Source organism: Polyodon spathula, chromosome 4 (assembly GCF_017654505.1).
Source record: "Polyodon spathula isolate WHYD16114869_AA chromosome 4, ASM1765450v1, whole genome shotgun sequence".
NCBI lineage: Eukaryota > Metazoa > Chordata > Actinopteri > Acipenseriformes > Polyodontidae > Polyodon > Polyodon spathula.
Window position 1 is genome coordinate 63,236,359 of NC_054537.1, and position 23,173 is coordinate 63,259,531.

The window sequence follows — 23,173 nt, forward strand, 5'->3', positions numbered from 1 at the left end:
TCGGCCGTTCAGTTTAAACTTATAACGTATACATTTTTTTAATTACTTTCAGCAAAAATGTAAATTCGTAATATGGGTCTACTTATTATATTGTACGGCCCACAAGGGCGTGTTTTATACAAATGATAAACTTCCGTTCTTTGGCAGTTAAGCTTTCTTGTATTGTCTAGATTTAAGGTACTTCTGTTCTTAGTTACACAGAGCCTTTCGAATTGTGTTTATAAAGTACTGATTTCCATTATCCCTTTGAGTCTGTTACAAGTGGAGTGCACCTATAATACTACAATGTACGCTACGTGTTTTAGACAGCAGCTCTATAATTGCTGCTTGTTCAAACTACCTGGTAAGCAATAACCCACAACAGTGAATGTGGTGAGACATATCTTACACACTCTGGAGGGGATTATTGCTTGTTAAGGAATAAGTAGAAAACAAAGAAGAAAAAACAGAAACATCATTGGCTCTACAATATAAAACATAGGAAAATTCACAAACCAAGTAAAACAACATAGGCACGCTGCTGAGTCCCTAAACTACCCACTACAAGTGTTTTTCTGATAATAAAAATGGTGTAAATAATTATTTTTACAATAAAGTCCCATGTGCTTTTTTTTTTCATTATATTGCATACAGATCATCAGCAAAAGCCATGGAAGGACAAGTACTGTTCCTGGCAGACTCAATGAGAAGATTACTTGCATAATTTGTAACATTAAGGACACAATATGTCAATGCAGTGCCACTGTTCCCTCTCATACACACTAAAGTTACGCTACTTATCCAGCTTTGATGAAATTCACATTAAAGGAAACAATGGAGGAGGAGGAGGAGGAGGGCACACATTTGCTATCATCCCAGCATGGAGACATGAAACCCAGACAGCACCAAATGTCTGCTGACAGCTGTACTACTTTTACTCTGTGTCCTTGCTTGTGGGCAATCACTCTAATCCTCACCATGATTTATCTGAGACGTGCAAAGCTTCAGCTGCACCAGAAACATGTTGTCTGACAGCACTCCCATTCTCTTTCAAAAGACTAAATACGTTTTATTTAACTTTCATTTGTCCTGCTGCTTGCCCTCCGGACAGAAGTTACTCACATGATGCCTTAGGTTTTAGGGCACACTTAATAACGAACTCTCACCCCCCAACGTTTCTTGGCGTGTACAGTAGCTGAACACTTGGCTCAAACTTGAGATCCTATGTTTATTATTTACAAAGGTCAAACTGTGCAAAGAGACCAAGCTTTGTATGAATGAACTCCCAACACTTCCAGGCTGTCTGGAAAAGTTAAAACTGTTAAACATCTGATGTACAGTATATGCCTTTTTAAAATATGCATTTAAAAAATACATCAGGGTCAACACATGGTTAATCTGTCCTGTATGACAGAAAACAACCTGGTACTGTGGTAAAAGATACATATGTACCAGCTTATGAACACATGTATCATCAGTTTCAGAAACAGCACTGCTAAATCCTTTGTCGCTTACAAATAGGTATATAACAAATTACATTGAGAGAGATGATTTCTTAAATTATGTTATACATTTAGCTATGTGAAGTAGGTCTCTGCAGAACAATCCTCAGATTAACCAATTAAGCAAAGTGATGGTTCTGGCAGGGAACTCTCTTTAACCTTAGATCACGTAAACATCAAGCATATTTTAGACGCTTCCAAAGATCAAATGGTCAGTCGAATAGCTAGTATCTTATTTGTCCTTTGCTAAATAATACATCCACTGATCGGCAAGGAAAGGATTTATATCTTACCTCAATTCATGATGTCCCTGCTGAGAGTCCCTCCTCCCTAGCCTCCACCTGCTGTTTGGCTTTGTATAATGAGAGTGGTCAGCTACCCTCTCCACCTGTCTGCTTGCTAATTTATGGACAGGGGTATCTTGAAAGATGAGGCCAAATAATGTAGTGTAAAATACGTATAATGTAGCAGTGTTGTCTAGTCTATGTTTTATAAATAATCGCATGAGTTTCCTGACAGAACTGCAGTTCTCTGGCACTTGTATATTCCAACCTGATTTGCGATGACATTTCACAAGATTACAACTCATGAGGTCTTAGATACCAGGGAAGTCAGAGGTGCTGACCTGGATCACCTTGACTGATTACACAGTGCCAATGCTCATATATGGGACAACTACAGATTAGCTTTTTTTTCCATCTTCAGGGCCACTGTCAGCATCTGAAACTTCTCCTGCTGGCGGTTCCAAGTAAATGCTGAAAAAATCAAGATGAATGAGCACTTCAAGAGGTATTGGCCTGTAGAGCAAGATCTCAACGTTGACGAGGCCATGGTGCCTTATTATCACTCAGCGAAGCAATTTATCTTTGGGAAACCCTTACGCTTTGGCTACAAAATCTAGTGTTTAACTTGCCGTCTTGGATACTTGTGTCAATGTGATCCCTATCAGCTTAATATGATTCACAGCTTAGCCTTGGAGGTTCAGTAATTTTTCTTTTTACATCTGTGAAACTCCTCTGGGGGATAAAAGATAAAGAAATTCTTGCTACAGGAACATTTCGAGACTACAGGCTAGGACCAGGCTACAGTGAAAGGCCACTTTGTCTACTTGAGTTTTGGCGTGTGATTATTGACACCTACATCATGAGAAGGTATGGGAAAACCTCAAAGTCTGCAAAAAGTAAGGTTCCACAGTGTAAGATATGATGGCCAGAACCATCTTGTTGATGAGAGGGACACACAAAGAAGATGCACACAGTGTGGACTGAAAACCAAGTTCATTTGCATGAAATAAATCCTAAATGTTACTTCCATTTTAACTATTTGGACTATAGAATCATGGAAGCCACATAGTTCAGAAATTCAGGAACAATTAACCAATACCAGAAATGTTATAGTACTTTTAAAATGTAGTTTTTATCTTACTCTAATAATTTTTTTGGTATGTTTTTGACATTTGAGATTTTAATCCTCTCAAAGTAGTTCATTGTTTCACAACATTATTGATTTCAATAAAGTTATTACTATCTCATCAGAGTGTCTCGGCTGCTTATTTCAAGTAGTTTTACACCAATTTAGGATCACTTCCAACCTACTGCCTGCCTACTTCTAGGTTATGTGATCACTGCATCAAACTCTAATAGGGAGATATAGATTAATCTAGACTATCACCATACAAATTCCAACGCAATTAATTGATGTTATGTCATTTCAAAGTATCTGGTCCATTTTCACATCACGTGACCATCAAAAATACATCAAATTTGGACTCCTTGACCTAAAAAACATTAACTATAACAGTTTGTTGATTTGTCATTGCACTGAAATGTAACAGTACTTTTTAAAGCACAATTAAATTAACTGCTATGTATCAGAAATAGAGTTTCATTGAATGTTTCTATGAAGAAAACCATGCTTGGAGCTAGTGCATAGTCCCATATACGGGACAGAGCTTTACAATGAGATTTCTGGGAAAGGGAGAGTTATTTTTCACAAAATCTATCTCATCTAGTGGAAAAAATAATCACAAAATAATCAAAATCCAAAAAGTCATGCATAAATGGGTTAAGCCCATTTCACACTGGCTACTTGATTTCACACTGCTTTTTGCAGAAGCAGGGTAGATCTGGGTGACAGAAGCAAGTACACAATCCGCATACGCAATGCCGCGGAAGCGGCAACATTCATATGACCACCCTTTCATCTGTTCAGGCTTTCAAGATGGTGTGCTGGTTAGGGACGAAACTATCCAAGCTTCTCTGGATTGAATCATCGGACCAGATGTTGATTAGAGCAAATGTTTCTTTCATCTCTGTTGCAATCTAGCTCATGGTGTGTCTCAATCAACAGAAATATAGCTAAACAGAAATGTCCCTTGCGGAACTGAAACCTTCACGCAGGCATGTTTGTTACTTGATCCGCTTACCAACGCCCATCACGCATTTTGTCTTGCTCGACCTAGGTCAAAGTGCAGCGACCAACATCCTGAAGTGGGTCGCTGCTAACCTGGGTTGCCCCGAGAATGACCCAGGTACGTAGTTTCACCCGGGTAGGAACGCCAGTGTCCATGTATTTGATATTTCTTAACAGTTGCAAAAGTCACCAGTAAGAAATATCAGATATGTTTTTCTAGGTTTGGCAGGTCAAGACACAGTTAATCTCTCCAAAATGATACTGGGGTCCATTTTAAGGAATCACCATGTATTACTGTTTCTACATGCTTAACAAAGTCACCAGAATAATCTGCCTTTGGAACAGTCCAAGCAAGCCTGAGCAATATGGGATTTCTGCGTTGAAGATGGTATAACAATGGGTGTAATTAGGTAAAATATGCTGGAGGCGACTTTGTTAAACATGCAAAATATCCGTAAGTACAGAAATAGTAATAGATGATGAACACATACCATAAGAAAATAAAGATGGGAAAATAAACAAAAAAGAATATTATTATGCAAATCCAGAGGGTAAATATTCCACTGCATTCCCATTCTATTTTGTGATTCTAATAAAGCGGTCAATAAATCACCTTTGGGGGAATGAACATAAGTGCAGCATTATTTAGTTCAGCAACTGTTTGGACCTTTAAGTAGACTTGGTTGTGCTATTTTAAAAGTAATGATTTTCTTGACACTGGTACCAAACACCAGAACCAGAGTTTGGATCAAGGTAGAAAAGTATAATAGAAGTTTCAAAACACGGTAGTCAAATTGGACACCATCTAACTGCATGGCATGGAGTTGTCAAATAGAAAACATAAAGGGACAAATTGATTATTTAAAAGGTACAGTAACACTTTTAAAAAAACATACTGCCTATACCGAGTAGTAGGTGGCACATAAAGGCAGTGCACTAACAAAAGTACACTACCATGAACTCAGTTTTCATATTTTGTCTGGCAAGGATTGGACATGTGACCTGTATAACTCTCTGACTACATATTGACTACTAAAAAGAAAGAGCACCAGCCACATGTTTTTATTATGGGAAGGGTAATTTAATGAACATGCTTGCCATCCATTTAGTAACTGTCTGTTCCTAAACAATAAATAATAATTAAAAAAAAAAAACAATCTAAAAAATAAACTAAAAACGTTCTATAAAGAATTGTCGGACTGATTCTCACATCTAGGAGCATTACAATAAAAACTGTGCAGTGCAGAAATGTCCTGTCCCACACTGTGATCATGAATAATGCCAGACAGCTGAATAAGCATGGCCTTCGCTGAACAGGAAGCCAGGCATACTTACAGACTACAATAATCATAATGTTACAGTTCCACCGCTCTACAACAAATCAGAGCATCTTCTCTCTGCTCTAGTAGCTTAAACGCGTGTACACAAACCTGCAGAGATACAGCCATACACAGTATGAATAACTGCTCTGTTGGCTTACAAAACAAAAGGAACAAATACCCAGCATAATGCATTTAATTTTTTTAGTCATTAGTTAAAACAATGTGAACTGTATATACACATATGTACTGTACATATACAGCACAGTACCCTGAGCTAATATTAGTATCACAACGATATCTGGTAACAGATCTATAGCCTTGTGGACTATTTTGCTAGATATCATAACAAATGAATGAATATATTCATTTCAGTTCAAATAAATCAATAAGGCAATATTCAGGCAACAACAGAAATTCTACTGTGATTTCCATAAATAAGTACAAGGATCAAAAGTGGTCCCTTTAACATCGTATTAACTGTAGCATATCATTATAAATGTACAGTATGCTTGGTGTCTGAACAGAAAAAGGATGCTTTGCAAATTGACGGTATTGTACTGTTGGTGCTTGGTACTACCAGACAGACAGAATCAGTAGGTGGTGAAGGGGTTAAGAAACGGCAACAAAAATGGGCCAGCTATTTTTCTGACATAAATCTGTTATTGAAGCCAGAGACAGACCCATTACAAAAATAGCTGAGGCAACAGTCAGCTTAACCCCATCCCTACATAACTGAAACAAGAGAGGAGTTTAATCAACTCCTGCCTCCTGGTGGCACACTGGGGAAGATTAACAAAATCTCCAGGCTCACAAGAAAAGAAAAAAAAAAGCTCTGTTGCACTTCAATGATCGTGGACAATGGCGGGACAGAACCTGCTATCAGATATATTTGTTTTTTATGTTGTTGTTTTGTTTCTTTTTTAAGTTCAGGCAAAATTGTCCACATCTTATCTAGACATATACAACTAAGAACATTGAGCTATAGAATAAATCTTCAAGAGGTTCTTGGTGTAAAACATATTCAAATCAATGCAAGACCTGTATCATTGTCATTCACTGGCATGGTCAGAAACAATACATTCAACAGTTAAATGTTTGTATTATACAAATTACACTTCGCTGGTGTATGATTTAGCAGCAGAGAAATTGTTGCAATGTTCCCTGTGTATGCCTTCCTAAATCAAAGCGCTGCTTCAAACGGTGCAGCTGTTATCCAGGGAAATAGTTCGGCTGCAGCTGAAACCTGTTTTTCTGAAAGTTACAATTGCCAGGCTTTTGCATTCACAGGGGGACTCTAGTCGTGTTCGGCTGCCAAAGCTATGTTCCACCTATGATCTGGAAAAGGACCATGGTGAGAGAGACTGAGATTGTTTTTATTAGTTGAACAGTGCGGAGCACTGCCACTGTTGTCAAAGTTGTCTTCAGACATCACACTTGTTCACTCCACACTGACTGGCACCATAAGCACATGAAAATATAAGAACATTGACAAACGAAAGCAGGCCTGTGGAAAGGACAGTGTCACCACCCAGGCTGGTGGATGTCAGGAAGTAGACAGAAGAGACAGAAGCTGACACATTTAAAGCGCTATTGCACACGTTTAATAGGGCCCAAACAAAAGGTGAATATGCACCTTTGCCTTCACTAACACCAACATAAATTCTAACATTAACACCAGCAACCTTTTTATGTACCTGTATTCAATTTACTGCTCCAGTCACATTCCCACAAGTTCTGACAAGGAGGAATTTAACCCCCTCCCTACCAACCCAACTCCCCTCCCCACCACCCCCCACGTGCACCGGTAGGGCTTTCACCCTGTCACAAGGCCATTTAGCCCATAAGTGCTCATCTGTTCTTAAGATCTGGTTCATTTCAGATCTCTAAGTCTGGTCTTAGAGGACCCTAATGATTCGACATTAACAATGTGGCTTGGTAACACATACCATACCCTGACCTTCCTCCCACTGTTTTAGGTCTGTCTGTAGTCAATTTCTAACAATGTTTCTGTGCTGCGCTTACAATATTGGTTAAGGTTAACTTTGTCAACCCCTTTTAAGATTTCAATCAAGTGTCCCTTAATTCCTCTTTGTTCTGGCTGAATAAAGGCAGTTCTCTCAACCTCATACCTCCTTCCTTTAAGCCCAGGGATTAGTCTGGTTGCTATGCGTTGGACACTGTCCTAGGCCACAATGTAATTTTGGTAATGTGGTGAACAGAACTGCACAGTATTCTAAGTGAGGTCCCACCAGTGTGTTACACAATCTCACCATAAACTCCTTTGAATTGTACTACACACTTCTGATTACATAACCAAGCATTCTGTTTGTATTTTAAATTGCTTCCCCACACTGGTGGAGACCCACCGAGGTGATCTCCTTGGTGGGCCTCACCTAGCTATTTACCACACCAATATTTATCTGTGTAGGCCTTGGGTAATAAGTTTTCAGGCTCAAAAATTGTTTTTAATATTCAGGTTGGTGGTATGGCTAAGGTAGCACCCGAAAAAAGAACTAATCAAATTTCACATTAATAATATAGTCGTCTGTCACTAACACAGCCAGACTGACGGGGACAGGTAGTGATATCCAAGAAGCAAGCAAGCAAACTGGGTGTCAATCATTCCTAACGCCCGCAGTCTTGTCTGACTTCAGAAAGTGTGAAAGGGACTTAGTAATCTTTTACTGCATGAGTCTTTGTGATTCGCTGTAACCAAGTTGAGCATGAAGCCCCCGAGGTCCCTATTGGAAAGAATATGAAAACAGCGCAATATCTGTTGTCATAACTATTTAGGTGATATGCTTTTTAAAGTTAATCTATTTTAAGATTTTGTAAATCAAATATATTTGTAAATTGATCAAGAATATTACTTTGTTTAAAACAAGATTGCTGGTTTACTGTGTTCTCTAGGACATTATTATTACATAAAATATACCCATAATAAAGTCTGATGTTTTAATAATGATGTTTTTTTTCACAAATAACAAAGAAAAAAAACTAATTTGCTTTCCAAATGAATACCTGGACATTTCTGCATGTTCTCAGACTGAAGAGTGAAACTCGTTCAATAAAGAGCCCCTTCTGCAAAAAACAAATATGTCCGTGATGTATTAAAAAGAAACAACCCTATCAGTGTGTTATGTTCTTGTTTTGTATGACAAAAAGAAAAAACCTTAACCCATGCTTACACAGCACTGTGCCAAACAAGACCAACAGACATTGTCAAAACCTGGATGAATGGGAAGCACAGTGGTTTGAATGTCACAGGTACTCACTCTGGACCAAATATAGGACATGACTTGTAAATATAGTGAGCTCATTGCTTAGTGGACTGAGATCTACATCACAAGATTCCAGACACACCTGGGTAGATAAAGAAAGAATACACATGAAAGCACCTGTACCTTCATTGTTGCGCCTGCTATAACAGTGTACCATTTTGCACATCCATCAGCTTTTACCCAGTCACCAGAAATCACTCCAGAAATCTCTAAAAAGTCGGACTTCACCACAGCACACAAACGGGTAGTTTAATAAAAATGATGCCCAGATTTCAAAATATTACTGAAGACAGACGTGTTCGTTGAAAATAAGGAAAATGCTGCCACAAGATAAAAAGACGTTGAATGATATAAATTTACTAAACATGTACCTAGAAGAACATGGTGAAAACAAGGAAATGCATCAAATACCAGAACAGCAACTCGACAACCTACTGGCAAAATGTATCCTGTCAGTGAGGCATCAAAACTGAGACGGATTTGAGCCGCACACCCTCCACGGTATACTGGAAAGCGTAGACAGGTATCTAAAGCGACACAAATATTACAGTTCAGTTTACTACGGTAACCAAACGGTCTTCACAAAAACAAAACAAAGTTTAGTGGCAAAATGAAAGCATTATAAAAACCAAGGGGAGCGAAATGGCCATATGTTCTGCTTTGTCAAACTATTGTAAACGACTGATTATAACAAATAAACTAGACCAAAGTTTACAATAAAAAGCCTTCTCATTTATCTTGCCACCAGAAGCCCTCGATACACTTACAGGTTTATGATGCACACTTTTGTTTCGCTTATTCTTTACATCGTCATAATCATAATAATTAATTAATTAATTAATTAGAACCCAATAGCCTATTGCAAATTACGACTTTTGTCATGAAATCCTTCCAATACCATTTCTGTTGAACTCATCTTTACATTGACTTTGTGCATTTTGTACACTTTGAACAGTCCCTGAAGGTGCAACACAATGGAGTAGCCTTGTAGCATTCTCATCCATGTTGGTCCGCACCTATTAAGCCTCCTTTCCCGTAAGACTTCCACTTAGTTTACCATCCTGCACACTCCCCACATACCGTACCACACGGCTTTACTGAAACTGTTTGGCAGATGAGTAACACTTTAAAAACAACAAATAACAAATTGAACAGATATCTTTCAATGTTGTTCAATACTGTTTAATGCCCATGTTAAACAAATCATAGTTATAGTTTTATTCAGCAATTCTAAGCACTGATCAGCAGCCATACGATTGGTGAGTCATTTTCACAGCTTAGACATAAGCCATGTAAACTAAAGGCTGCAGACTGTGCCGATCGATTTGTTGAAGTGTGATTAGTTCTGACACTTTTAGTAACCTGACTGAATCTAAAAACGGATCACAGGAGATACCCTACCTGCTTACATGACTGACACTCAGTAGACACCTGATTGCACTACAGCTTTTACCCAGACCATCAGCTTTCCCAGCCCCGTCAGACTTACCTCTGGCTATGTGAGGAAGAGCAGCAAACTGGCACCCTCCTGGTCCTCAGCGAGCAGCAACAAAAGCATCCACCAACAGGGCAGCCTCTTTAGCAGTCACTGGGCTGCGCTCTTTGATCCAGACTTGGACATCCGTATTTAACAATTGCAGGAATTGCTTAAGAACCATCATTTCAGCTGAACTATCCAGGGTACACTGCTCCAGTTTTACCCATCTCACAGGGTACACTGCTCCAGTTTTACCCATCTCACAGGGTACACTGCTCCAGTTTTACCTTTCCAGGGTACACTGCTCCAGTTTTACCCATCTTCCAGGTACACTGCTCCAGTTTTACCAATTTGGAAAACATATCTGTGAGCCGCACGTACAGTTCTTGTGGTGTTTCTTCAGTCAAGACGCCAAGGCCCCTAAAGCACTGGCGGTAGGTTTCTGAGTTTATGGCATATTTCATTAGCAATGCTTTCTTGACTTTATCATAATTAGTAGTATTCTGCATGTCCATGGCCACATAGGCACTATGTGCTTTACCAGTCAATAGTGTGCACCCACTCAACAAATGCATCCCCCTCCACATTAACTGAGAACAAAGCATCACATTATTTTTATTATTACTTTTGTTTTATTAGGTGCCCATCTCTCAGGCCACACATACCCTGGAACTCAACCAACACCCTGGTAAGCATTTTGTATTACATGTCAATATTATGTATATGTACATTGCAGATTAACATTTGCTATATACAAACTATCAGCACATAAAAAGTCCACTGCTGTAACTTAGTAAGGGAGGGATTTCACTCAGTTACAGTTACCACTCAGTACCCCAGTAACAAGTAGCTAGGGCTAAACAAATGAGGGAGAAACTCACATCTATGTCTGAGCTGTAAGGGTCAACGGCACCTGCTGCCTTCTTTCTAATTTGTTTGCACTCTGTTTTAGCTGCAGCGGGGCTATGTTGAAAAGCTGATCTAAACCACATATGCCGAATGAAATGTTTTACATATTTCTAATGCCTCAAAATATAATCTGACAAATCCCCACAGGAGATTCCCAGGCTATTCCCACATACGTTGGAACTGCACGGGTTGCTCACTGGAAAAGCACTTGTGAGTTCCGCCCGCAATAGGGGCAAGATTGTCACCTTCTGTAACAGTGTAAATATATTCTTATCGTTTTAGTTATCATCATATGCTGCTGTCTAAGCTAAACTTTGTTGTTTTAAGTTATTGTATATTGTAAAATGATTAATTGAGTTTTGGTGATTGTTGAATAAGAATTGAGAGATTTAGTCCTTATGACATTACACAGAAAATAGGAGTAAGTAGGGCTGTTAATAGATTAACGACTGGTTTCACAGCCCCCCGATGGGCTACTCAATGTTAAAGAAGCCCATGTTTAGTGCTAATCAGGGTCTGTTAAACCAGCCATATATGTCTTACATTTAACTATTGTCAAATATACGCATGCAAAACAGAGGTCAATTGTAGTGTTTATACAGCAGGATGTATATTGTGTAAGACTTTTCTCTTTTCCCTTGATGACATTTTTGAAGATTCCCAATAGTTTCAAGTTTAAACAGCTACATGTCTTCAATGCTGAATTTCAGGATCTAGGCAACACAGTTTCTATTTTTTTGGATTCCTCAGGATATCTAATGTCTTGGAGACACTGAGCCAAGGAAGTTTGGGACCCCATGCTGTAACACATTCTGAAAAGTGGTCTGTTTTACTAATTATGTTTGTGTTCTTTGTTCCAGTGTTTGTGTTTTGCATGTAACCTTGCGAGAAATACATGACATGGAAATCAGCTGAGAAGATTTGCTTCAACTGGAAAAATAATTAAATGCTGCTTTTAAACTGAGTGCTGTGATGTAAAAAAAATTACCATTGCTTGATATTTGTGCAGAGATGATTCTGAAGCCGAACTGTACTTTTCCGTCATTTGTGAGACAGTTAATGTATTTATTTATTTACTCATTTATTTGATTTGTTTTTGCTTTCCTATGAAATAAGTTTAAAAGTAAATGACAACACAATAGAATTGTCTAAGCAGTATCATTCGAATGTTCAGTGAGCATTGGTACTTCAGGTCTGGCATTGCCATTCCCTGTCTATGTAGTTTCCAATTGTATCTACTGTAAACTATAGTGTTTTTGGACAGATCTTAATACCACAGTAGCTAACTTTTTAAAATTACATTCTCATACAAAAAGTAAATACATTGCTACTTACTGTTTAACTTGAAATAGACTGGGAGGTTCTGAGGAGATCAGGGAAAACTGTAACACAAAATACTTTAGCAGCCCAAATTCGGACAGAGGCCACTTCTATGTATAAAGTTCCCTACAACCATTACTTTTGTAGGAAAAAAGTTGTGCTTCAGCTGATGTACTGTAGTGTGCTTGTAAATCGTCTCTCTGTTATAAAAGACCCCCCTGCTATGAGCTGATCTGGGTCTGAAATCACGCACAGCAGCCCAAGGGGGTTGCTTTCACTGTGAGAAAAAATAAAATTGCATAACCCTTTTACAAATCGGTCAAATGGCTTATTGTTTCACACAGGCATCCTGGGACATGGGCTTGATTCCCAGCCATGATGACTCAGCCCATGTCTAAGTCTAATTTGGAACTGTTGGTTGTTCGCCGTCCAGCAGTAGTAAAATAAATCAGCAATCAGTACCATGAAAAAGTTAGCCATCGTATGAATATAACTCCATTGTGCTTATTAATATTTGTCAACAATTTCATTGATAGGCTGATTAATTTAGCTGGGAAAGATCAGGACATAAAAACATAAAGATTCCAAGTGTTAAGATATCTAGCATCAAATAACTTTTTGTTTCATATTCAGTGATGCCAAGTGAGTATATATTTTACTGGATCTCACTTTGGAATCTGTCTTGCATTCATTCAAATCCAACAGCAGAATGACCTTTAAAAGATGCAAGGCTGGGTTCATCTTTGAGAGAAACAGCTTAGGATAATGATCTCAGCCGATATCAAGATTAGACAATGAGAGACGTTCAAAGTCACCCTGCCTGTCAGACCTGTAGAGAGTGGAGAGTGATGAATGCAGATAGAGTTCATTAGACGGAAGAAAACAAATCATTATTTTGGGATTTAAAGAAAAATACCACAGTGCATATTTACGTTTATCTTTTTAAACAACTAGAAAAGCTGTTTACTGTTTTTTAATTCTAATAAAAAAAATGTATTATTAGATATTACTCTGGTAGCTGACCTTGTCTAAATGGTAGCGTCCTCACCTATCTGGCCCTTTCCCGGCACGGAAAGGGTCAAATAAATGTGAAAAATATTTGGAAAATATGCCATTACCTTTCACACAGGCAGAATTCACAAATATAAAAAATATTAGTTCCAAGGACAGGGAGACTATAATGGAATTACAGAGCTGTTGTTCTAAAAGGTGCTCCTGTCAGTTAACCCACTCCATCTTGTACTTGACACAAAGCCAAAGGAAGTTAAATTGGGATTATTGCAGTGCTCTGTGACTTGCCTGACTTTTTTAGATTGTTATTGTCTAAGCATTGAGAGGCTGAGGCCTTGTAATTTCTTCCTAGATTCTCCCAACATTCAGGCGATTGCAGCAGCTGATCAAAGTATAAGAAAAAACAAGGCTTGAAGGCCACTATAATTGCAGAAGGCTGAGCACAACATGGCAATATAACATCACATACATCCTTGGCCAACCCCAGGTGAAATTGAAAGTCCGCTCAAATTATATCATATAGCTTTTGAACAGAGCTGACAAGAAAAGAAACAGGTCTAATAGGCATGACACTGTTTTAAACTGTTGTTGGTTCTTTGTCATCAGTCTAGAAAGGTTTCAGTAAAATCTCATATTATTGAATCCATCAAAACAGTCTTTAAAAAATAGTTACAATACAAATAACTAATGAGTCCTATAATGCAGTGGTTCTCAAACTGGTGGGGCACAGACTGTATCCTGGGGGGAGTTAGAAGGTTCAGGATGTTTTATTACAGCACACATCTTAACCTATACTGTATAACTGGCAGAGAATTTATTTTGGCTTTATTGGCGGTTTTGATTGGATTGCCAATAATGCTTCCACCAATCAGAGGGTTGCATACAGTGCTCGTAGCCAGGCAAGGCGTGCAAGGCAGCCGCCTAGGTCCTCCACCCTTTAAGGGGCCCCACACTCAACCGAAGTGCCGTGAGATTTAGGGTGCAAATTAGGCACTATGGTAATAGATTATTTTTTAAAATGTATTTATTTATTTATTATTCCTTAGCAACCACAGATGATGATTCTCAATGGGTGTGGACTACTGACATGACCCACCCACACTCATCCACATACACAGGAGAGGAGGTTTGTGTCGTGTGGGAAAGTGATAGCAAACATGTCACAGCGCACTTTTACACAGTTATCAATTACATCTTTGTTCAGCAAGTCAAAAAGGTATGTGGGCAACAGTAGACTTAACAAGTAACAATGCATTGTAAAATAATGTTCGCAAGCTTCATTTTACCATGAAAGTTAAGCTTTGCTAGTTTATAAACACATTTTGTTGATAAAAAAAAAATACTCATGCTTTGGTTAGATGCATATAATCATGGATTTATGTTAAAACCAAATCAGTTGTTGCAGCTAATGTAAATCTAATCTATTAATAAAATTAACTGTAGCTGAATTCATGAACTATTATTTTGTTAATATATTAAACATTTGGACTACTCAGGTTTGCCATCTTAGGTAGAATCCAAGAAGCAATTTATATCGTTAAAATCACAAGTCTATATATATATATATATATATATTATATATATATAATATATATAATATATATATATATATATATATATTTTCTAATACTGTTTATTAAAACAATTAACTAAAAGAATGGGTTCCCAGTAAAATACTCTGAATATTCTGAACGGAATAATAATAATAATAATAATAAGAATAATAATAATAATAATAATAATAATAATAAGAATAATTAAACTACAGCTACCCACATCTAAAATACCCTCTTTAAGTACATGTTTGTTTACAAATTAATTTTCTTCTAAGAAACAATTAAAATAATATTACAAATGTGGGTGTGATTAGATATGGTGTACATTTTGTTAAATATTTAGGCTCTCTGGTGCTAAACTTTCAAAACAGTTCAGCATCAATTGCCTAAATCATGGTCTAAATTATTTGCAGCCCTGGCATTGTATCTGCTCATCACGTCAGCACCTCGCAAGTCCTATGAAAATGCTGCAGTACATGCATGAAAACAGATTAGGTTGACTATCCGTCCCTAATTGGGTGGGCAAGTCCCAAAATGTAAAGATAAAGTCCCGGTCCCTGGCTTAATGCCTCCCGGACGGCATTTGTCCCGAATTCGTAGAAACAGTGCAATCCTACAGTGTAGAGCCACAGTTAAACCATAGCATGCCTGGTTATACCACATTACAGCACCACCACTGTCACATTATTATGCAATGCCTTACACTCGCTCACTCGCCAGTTAAAACTATTTTTAAAAAGAATGTATATATCCAGACGCACCCCCAGAATCCTTTCACATGGTACGCACAACTAACCACACCGACATCTCATCTCATGCTGATAACGACTCTGCATCAACATGTTGTAAAGTGTTTCAGTCACAGTGCTGCATTTCTGTTGTTTCCTGTGTTTCCCTTTTTAAAAATGAAAAACACAGAGCGCCACCATCGAGACAGAACAGCAAATACAGTGACAGCCAAACAGTCCACAACAATAAAAGCAACAAATAAACCTGTTTGAAATACAGACTTAAAGAAAAAAGTAGCTCACAAATATTTTATGCTGTTTCCATTTCTAATTATTCTACTCTCACAATCACTACAACTAATCATTCACACACACACACACACAACACACACACACACACACACACATACACACCGCTCTTCGGGGGAAACAGTAAAAAAAAGGTTTTAAAAAATATGTAAATATGCCCCAACATAAGAAATGGCAGGTGTCCCGGTTCTGCATTTTGAAAAGCTGGTTCACCCTAAAACAGATTAGCCGATAGGCCATTCCAGTGATGGATACTTCTGGCGAGCGCAGCTTTTCCAGGCTGAAATTGATCAAGACATATTTGCACTCAACGATGACTAAAAAAGATGGTCAGATTTGGCCATACTGTCAAATGAGACCGAAGCTGACAAGAGTTTACAATACTCATATTGATAAAGGACTTTGCTGCCGCCTAGGGCCCCGTACAGCCTAATGCCGGCCCTGCTCGTAACGATCCTGCCCTCTGGCAGACGTATGCAGAACAGGATAAAGAAGCGTTGAACAAGAGAAATAATGTGTCAGATATCAAAGTGGAGATGAGAATCAGTGATGAAGCCAATTTGCTTGAAAACATTAAAAGTAAACCGGACATTTCCATCAAAGGATTTAAAAAATGTGGAATTGATGATGCGATCAGAAACTCAGAGGCACTGTAATCTGCGTCTGTTGCTGTAGTAGGACTGGTCTTTTTTTTCATGTTAAGCATTTTTTGTGTTAAGTAACAGCCAAAATTGTTTATGCCAGACTTGTTAGAAAGTATGTAACAAAATGCTGATTGTTGTTGTTGCTTAAAATAAATGGTCTCTGCACCATATAAAACGGAGCTAATTTTGCCAGTGCTTGCTCGTCTATTAACCAGTTTGAAATTATTTAGAAGCAAATAAAAGCATTTCAGTTTTGGATTTATTGTTAAAGTTTTCACACATGGCAATACTGTCCTACAATTACTACATGGTGCTGTGATCATTCCACTGTGAACCATAGCTAAGTTTTAAAACTGAGGGATAGCAAATGCTTATTGTAAAAGTTTACTGGTACCTTAAAATTAAGGGCCATATAAGAATGATAAATACTGTAGCTGAATTTTGCAGGCCTTCTTTGTTGTTCTCCAAGTTGCTGAAGTGACATTTTTGTTGCTATAACAATTTACTGTACATGAGTTACTGTTTTAGCAGACATATTTAATTTAGTAAACATTTATTTGAATGTTTTTGGAATTAATAGTATAAATGAAGAACTGTGTGGAATTTTTCTTTGTGAACTTGCTAAGTGAAAAAACGCCAACTCAAAAACATCAAAATCCCCCAAGGTAGCAAATCCGTTGAATTTAATACCAGTAAAAATGTCCTGTTATATGATATATATTAACTTAAAACAAATCTTCCTGCTGACGCGTCTCCAGACATCTCAAAGTTTATAGAAGTGCCTTTTAAGCTTGCATATTTTTGTTGAAGACTGTAATGCTTTAAGGTTACTAGGCAACCACAATTATGTTTCAAAAGCATTGCAGTGAAGTGAGCGAGCTGTGATGTTGGCTGTGAAGTTTAAAATAATATATTGGTAAGCCATTAAGTAAGCACGATATACTTTCTCACGCATCCTACAAGCCTTACTAAGGAAATGACCATCGAGTTACTACACAGCAAGATTTCAATAGTAATATTTCCTTTCTCCACTAACCTGACCCAGAACCAAAATATATTTGTTTGAAAAGAAAACAACCCAAGAAATGTCTTTCAGCTGTAGCAATAGCTCAAGACTTATAGCATTCAATTGTAAATGTTACAACATACCCTTGTGACGGCAGGAGATTTGTTCCTTTAGTCTGCGCCAGGAATTGAACTGAATTAGATAAAGTTTTTATTTTCATTCACTTTTGAGACCACACGTCCAGGTTCATTTTATTACAGTAGGTGTTGAGACACGAGTGGAAGGAACAATCACTGTTACTGTTTGAAAAAGCTGTTTAGTGCAAGAGCAGCTGATTGAATCAATAAATACTTGAAACTAGCTGGGAAAGAACTCTATTCTTCTATAGGAAGGTAATTTGTTTCACACTTGACAGGCGACTGAAACCATAACAGTATTTTACCTATAGTCTCAAATGCATGTTTTCTCGATATTTTGTTTAAAGTGGTGACTGGTCAATTATTTTTACCTTGACTATTCGACTCTGTCAAATTAGTATTAGTCTTTCTACCCCTAGTTGGTCGATTTCAAATTTTTTTAACTTCATTCAGGAGATGCAAACACAGTACTTAAAATACCATGTTTTTGATAAACCGCTGCATCCTTGTATCTTTGATGTAGGTCATAAAGTCATATTGCAGCTAGATTATTGGAGTGTCCATTATAAAAGTTTATCACGATCAATTGGAACAGTGATTTTGTAGTTTTCCAAAGCTGTTTTCCTGGTTTACTGTAGTTTACCATATTTTTTTAATTCTGCTTTACCATGCTTCTCCGGGCTTTACAATGCTTATCCCTCTGTTTTACCAGGCTTTATTACACTGTTATACTTTTATAAAGGAAGTTTGAACCACAACAAGTGCACTGAATATATACCAGGAAGCAGCTGCAACTTTCCATATATTTTTCTTTTATAAATTATAAAAAATAAAAATAAATAGAGAACAAAAGAAACACAAGGGGGCATTGATAATGATGTTTGCTAATAAGTGGAGAGAAAATGAAAAACCTTAGTATCTATATCTCTCCTTTAAAATCACCAATACCAACGGTGTCAGCATTGTACTCAGGCAGCTTGCATGAACTACTTTGGTATCATATCTTTAAACAGCACTGCTGCATACAACTGAAATACTGTACCACTAACAAATTAGAAACTCAATTTGAACAATAACCTTTCATTTAAATAGCTCTTTTCACAATCAAAGTAGTCTCAGAGCAATCAGACAGGGCAATCTTGACATTAAAAGTCCCTTTCACACTACCCAGGTCTTGGCTAACCGGGTCACAATCCCGTGTAGTGAGAAACCATGTACTTGGGTTAACCCGGGTCCAAGCGACCCACCTCAGGAAGTGGGTCTATAGGCTTGGACCCAGGTTGAGCAAGACAAAATGTTTGACTGCCGTTCGTGAGCTGATGCAATAACAAACAGCCACGTCTGCGTGAAGGTTTCACCTCTTTAAGGAACATTTCTGTTTATTTTGTTTAGCCATGTTTGTGTTGATTGAGACACGGCTTGAGCCAGATTGCAGCAGGGATGAAGAGTGGGCCGAGGGTTCAATCAAGAGAAGCTTGGATGGAAGAGTCCGTAACAAAGGCCCCGGGCATTGATATACGTATACACGTGAACAGGGCACCCTGCTTTATCAAAAGCAGTGTGAAATCACATTGACACCGGGTCCTGCCCTGGTACGGCAAGGAACCATCTATGACGGTCCAACTTTCGCCGGACTTGTCCATAGTTTAGCCCTTAAGGTTGATATATATATATATATATATATATATATATATATATATATATATATATATATATATATATATATATATATATATATATATATACATACATACATACACAGAGTGAAAGAAATGCAGCAGGGCTGTTTAAAGAAATGCCGACTCTCGACAATAGTCGGCGTAGTTTTCCCTAACAGGAACGGACAACTCGGGTGATTACACACGGTGAGTACTTTTTATTTACAATATTTACAAATGCAAGAATTGTCCGTCAATTGGAACTGGCCCTGTGAGTGGGCAGCTAACAAGACTGCCGTAGGTAGACAAACTTCTTCCGCTGCTTGAGCGGAGACAACACAGGTACATAGAAGGTTGGCTCCTTCTGCTGGAGAGTTAGGATGACACAGGTAAGTAGAAGGATGGCTCCCTCTGCTGGAGAGCTGAGGTGACGCAGGTATGTAGAAAGATGGCTCCCTCTGCTGGAGAGCTGTGTGGCTTCAGCCCACATAAACAGGTAGACAGACGCCGTTTACCCAGAGGACCAGCCCAGAACAGCGGCCCCTGCACCTGGAGATCGAGGGATGTTCACCCGGTGCACTCCAGAGCAGTGTGTTGGGTTACAAATAAACAAAGTATAACCCCACCCAGTTGTCCTGTTGGTTATTCTTGTCCTCTTAATCCTGGTTAATATCCACACTTTAGAGAAAAGTAACGTGATGCTGCGCGTCGTGAACGTATTTGGTTTCACTGACAGAATGCAAAGTCCTGGTCCTACGCTGGTTTGGTCGCCGTAATATAACTTGTTGTTGGCAGACCAAAACAAACAAAATACTTGTTTCAACCAAAACAAACAGATTAAACAAAACACACGGTTCAAAACAACAGAAATAGTTTAAACAAACCAACTAAGCTTTCTAGTAGGAACGGCAGAAAGGGATCAGAAGGTTCGAGTCAGTGTCGGACCTATCAAAGAAAAAGGTTTTGAAGCAAATGGTCGAAGCCTGTCCCATATGTGTAGCATCGCACCAGAGATGGGATGACAATACCTGTTCATTTGGATGACAATGAAAACTACTGTTGAAACAGTGTTCTTATGCGTCTCTGTCTGGTGTTTAATGACAGCTATATTACCGTCTGAACCGACGTGCACCGAAAAACAAGTATTAAGGCATTGCTGTGTCACCCTGAAAAAAATAAATAACTACTGTGTGTGTGTGTGTGTGTGTGTGTGTGTGTGTGTGTGTGTGTGTGTGTGTGTGTGTATATATATATATATATATATATATATATACACAGTACCAGTCAAAAGTTTGAGTACGCCTGCTTGAAACCAGGTTTTTCATGATTATCTATGCTTTTAACTGTATAAACTTGTCTATAAACACTTAATATTTCAATATATGATAAGCGTACTTATATAAGCTGATAATCATAAGTGAATTGGATTCAAAAATTAAATTTTTAAATGAAAATGTAAATCTTGTCTTGCCTTTTTTGAAGTGGCTTTTAGGGTAAAATGGATTTAAAAAAAAAATTAAAAAATTCACAATGGGAACCCAGAAGCATTACCTTTGTCTCCTCAGAGTTCAACTGCAAACAATTTTGCTGTATCAAATTCTGGATGTCAGTCTGATAGCACTGTTTGAGCTGAGGCAACATCTGTTTGAACAGCAAATCAGAGTCTCATGAAAACAATTACTCCATGGCTGTGTTTGAAGTATTTACACACTTCAATCTCCAAAAAAGGCAAGACTAATTTTCTTTCCAGATTTTCTTAACAGTTTTGATAAAATTAACAGCCTTTTTTTATTTTCAAGAGGTATGGAATTGTGAACCATTGAACAGAAAGGCTTTTCTTTTTAGATTAATAAAAACAGGTTTGTAACAGGGGTGTTCTGTTACTGTGTGGGTATCTGCTGATAGATGAGAGTGGCATAGAGGTTGAGGTTGAAAACTCCGCTCAGGGGTCCAGGTTTTATTTTTATTATTATTATTATTATTATTATTATTATTATTATTATTATTATTATTATTTATTATTATTATTATTTCTTAGCAGACACCCTTACCCCAGAATTACAGTACAGTTAAGAGCAAGCTACAAAATATAATGATTTCAGTCTTAGTAAGAGCTAATATAAAACACATTACGATTTGATATCTGGGTAGTTCAAGAGCAGATAACAGCGTTCATAGTTATATCAGGGTTAGATACGAGTGCAAGTGAAATAGAAGATACTACAGATTGGGTTAAGTGCAGGACTAAATACAGTAAAATAGGGAGCAGATAAGTGCAATTATCTGTGCATTAAAAGGCAGAGTGCTGTATAGTCCAGAAGGGAAGAGTTGGGTTTTACAGGTGTTGTCTGAAGAGGTGTGTCTTGAGGAGACTCCCTTAAGGTGGTCAGGGACTGGGCAGTCCTGACATCCGTAGGAAGGTCGTTCTACCACTGCGGGGCGAGGGTGGAGAAGGAGCGCGCTCTGGAGGCAGGGGAGCATAAAGGAGGTACAGCCAGTCTAGTGCAGGCGGAGCAGAGAGGTCGGGTGGGGGTGTAGAGAGAGATGATCATCTGGAGGTAGCTGGGTGCAGTCTGTTCAAGGCATTGGTAAGCGAGTACAAGAGTCTTGAACTGGATGCGAGCAGTGATCGGGAGCCAGTGGAGTGAGAGGAGCAGTGGAGTAGCGTTGCAGAATCAAGGTAGAGAGAACACCAGGAAATGGTGTAGTTGGTGGAGTTCTGGATGGGCTGGATCAGACGGGTGGCGGTCATAAGGAGTCCGGCCAGGAGAGAGTTGCAGTAGTCTAGGCAGGAGAGTACCAGGGTCTGGACAAGGAGTTGCGTGGAGTAGTTGGAAGGGTCGGATTCTTGTATGTTGCTCAGGAAGAGATGGCAGGTGCATGCTAGAGTGGAGATGTTCTGAAAGTAGGAGAGGCAGGGGTCCAGGGTTGCTCCGAGGTTCTTGGTTTATTGCTGAGTTTACAGGCAGTTGGTGGTTGCCGCCACTAGGGTACCAACAATGGTAGTCTTAGTGTTGAAGGACACATATAAAAATGTACATGAAAATAAATATAAAAAGGAAAAACAAACACAGTGGGCAAAACACAGCTAAATATTATAGTTTGCCAAACAATGGCTCAGTGCTGCTAAAAGGCAGGTCCATCTTCTTGTTACACACTAATCCCTATGCTTGAAGGTAGTACTAAAGACCTCAGTTCCACACACGCTGATTGCGTACTTGTTCCTCTCCCCCTGGTTAAGACACACAGTGGGGAGCTTTCAGCCGAATCAACCAGGCTTGCAAAAGAACCAAGGACTAGCTTTCAAGCTCTTTTTTTTTAAAGGCGTGGCCAGGGTTAAATGATAATCAATTATCAATTAACACCTGGCCACATGCTGCACATGAATTTCAATTAGGCAGGGAAGGAATTATAACTTCACAGCCCTGCCATATCTAACACAAACTTTATTTGTAAAATTAACCCTTTGCAGTCCCCTTTACCCCTAAATTAACCCTTTACAATTTTCCCTTTCTGGTCCGAACATCATCAAAAAAGACATCAAGCACAGGTCTCTCGTCGTTTTTTCTCTGGAAAAAGCAGAGAAAACCTTCCAATGGCCGAGTGAGACCGATAGGAGGAGAAAAAAAAGGGGGGTGGATCTGAGCAGTACACATAGTGCCTGCACCACAGACATAACACGGACATAAACAAACAAGATAGCTGCTTCCGCATCCAGCACTCAAAGAATATTACAGACATTTGCCAAGCTTTTTGAGTTGTTATAGTAATAAAATAATGACTTGGATAGCATTATTGAGGAGTTTGGTGATACGAGTGATCAGGAGATAATATATCGGTATGCATGACTATGAAGAGGTATGTGATAAATACAGTGAATAAGGGGTGGGGCGTGGCTGGAGATGCAGGTGTGTCCTGTTGA

At 38.5% G+C, this 23,173-nt stretch overlaps 1 protein-coding gene across 4 annotated transcripts in view; it reads right to left on the reverse strand.

Annotated features, from left to right (window-relative positions):
• Positions 1 to 23,173, reverse strand: part of LOC121314718 (RNA-binding motif, single-stranded-interacting protein 3) — a 397,361-nt gene that overhangs the window by 345,598 nt on the left and 28,590 nt on the right. Inside the window, exon 1 of one of the 4 annotated variants that reach the window (XM_041248293.1) lies at positions 12,218 to 12,399. The exons of the other annotated variants lie outside the window; for them this stretch is intronic. The gene's annotated coding sequence lies outside the window, so the exon portion shown is untranslated. Of the gene's footprint in view, positions 1 to 12,217; positions 12,400 to 23,173 lie in introns of those variants that run through there. 4 annotated transcript variants of the gene reach the window in all.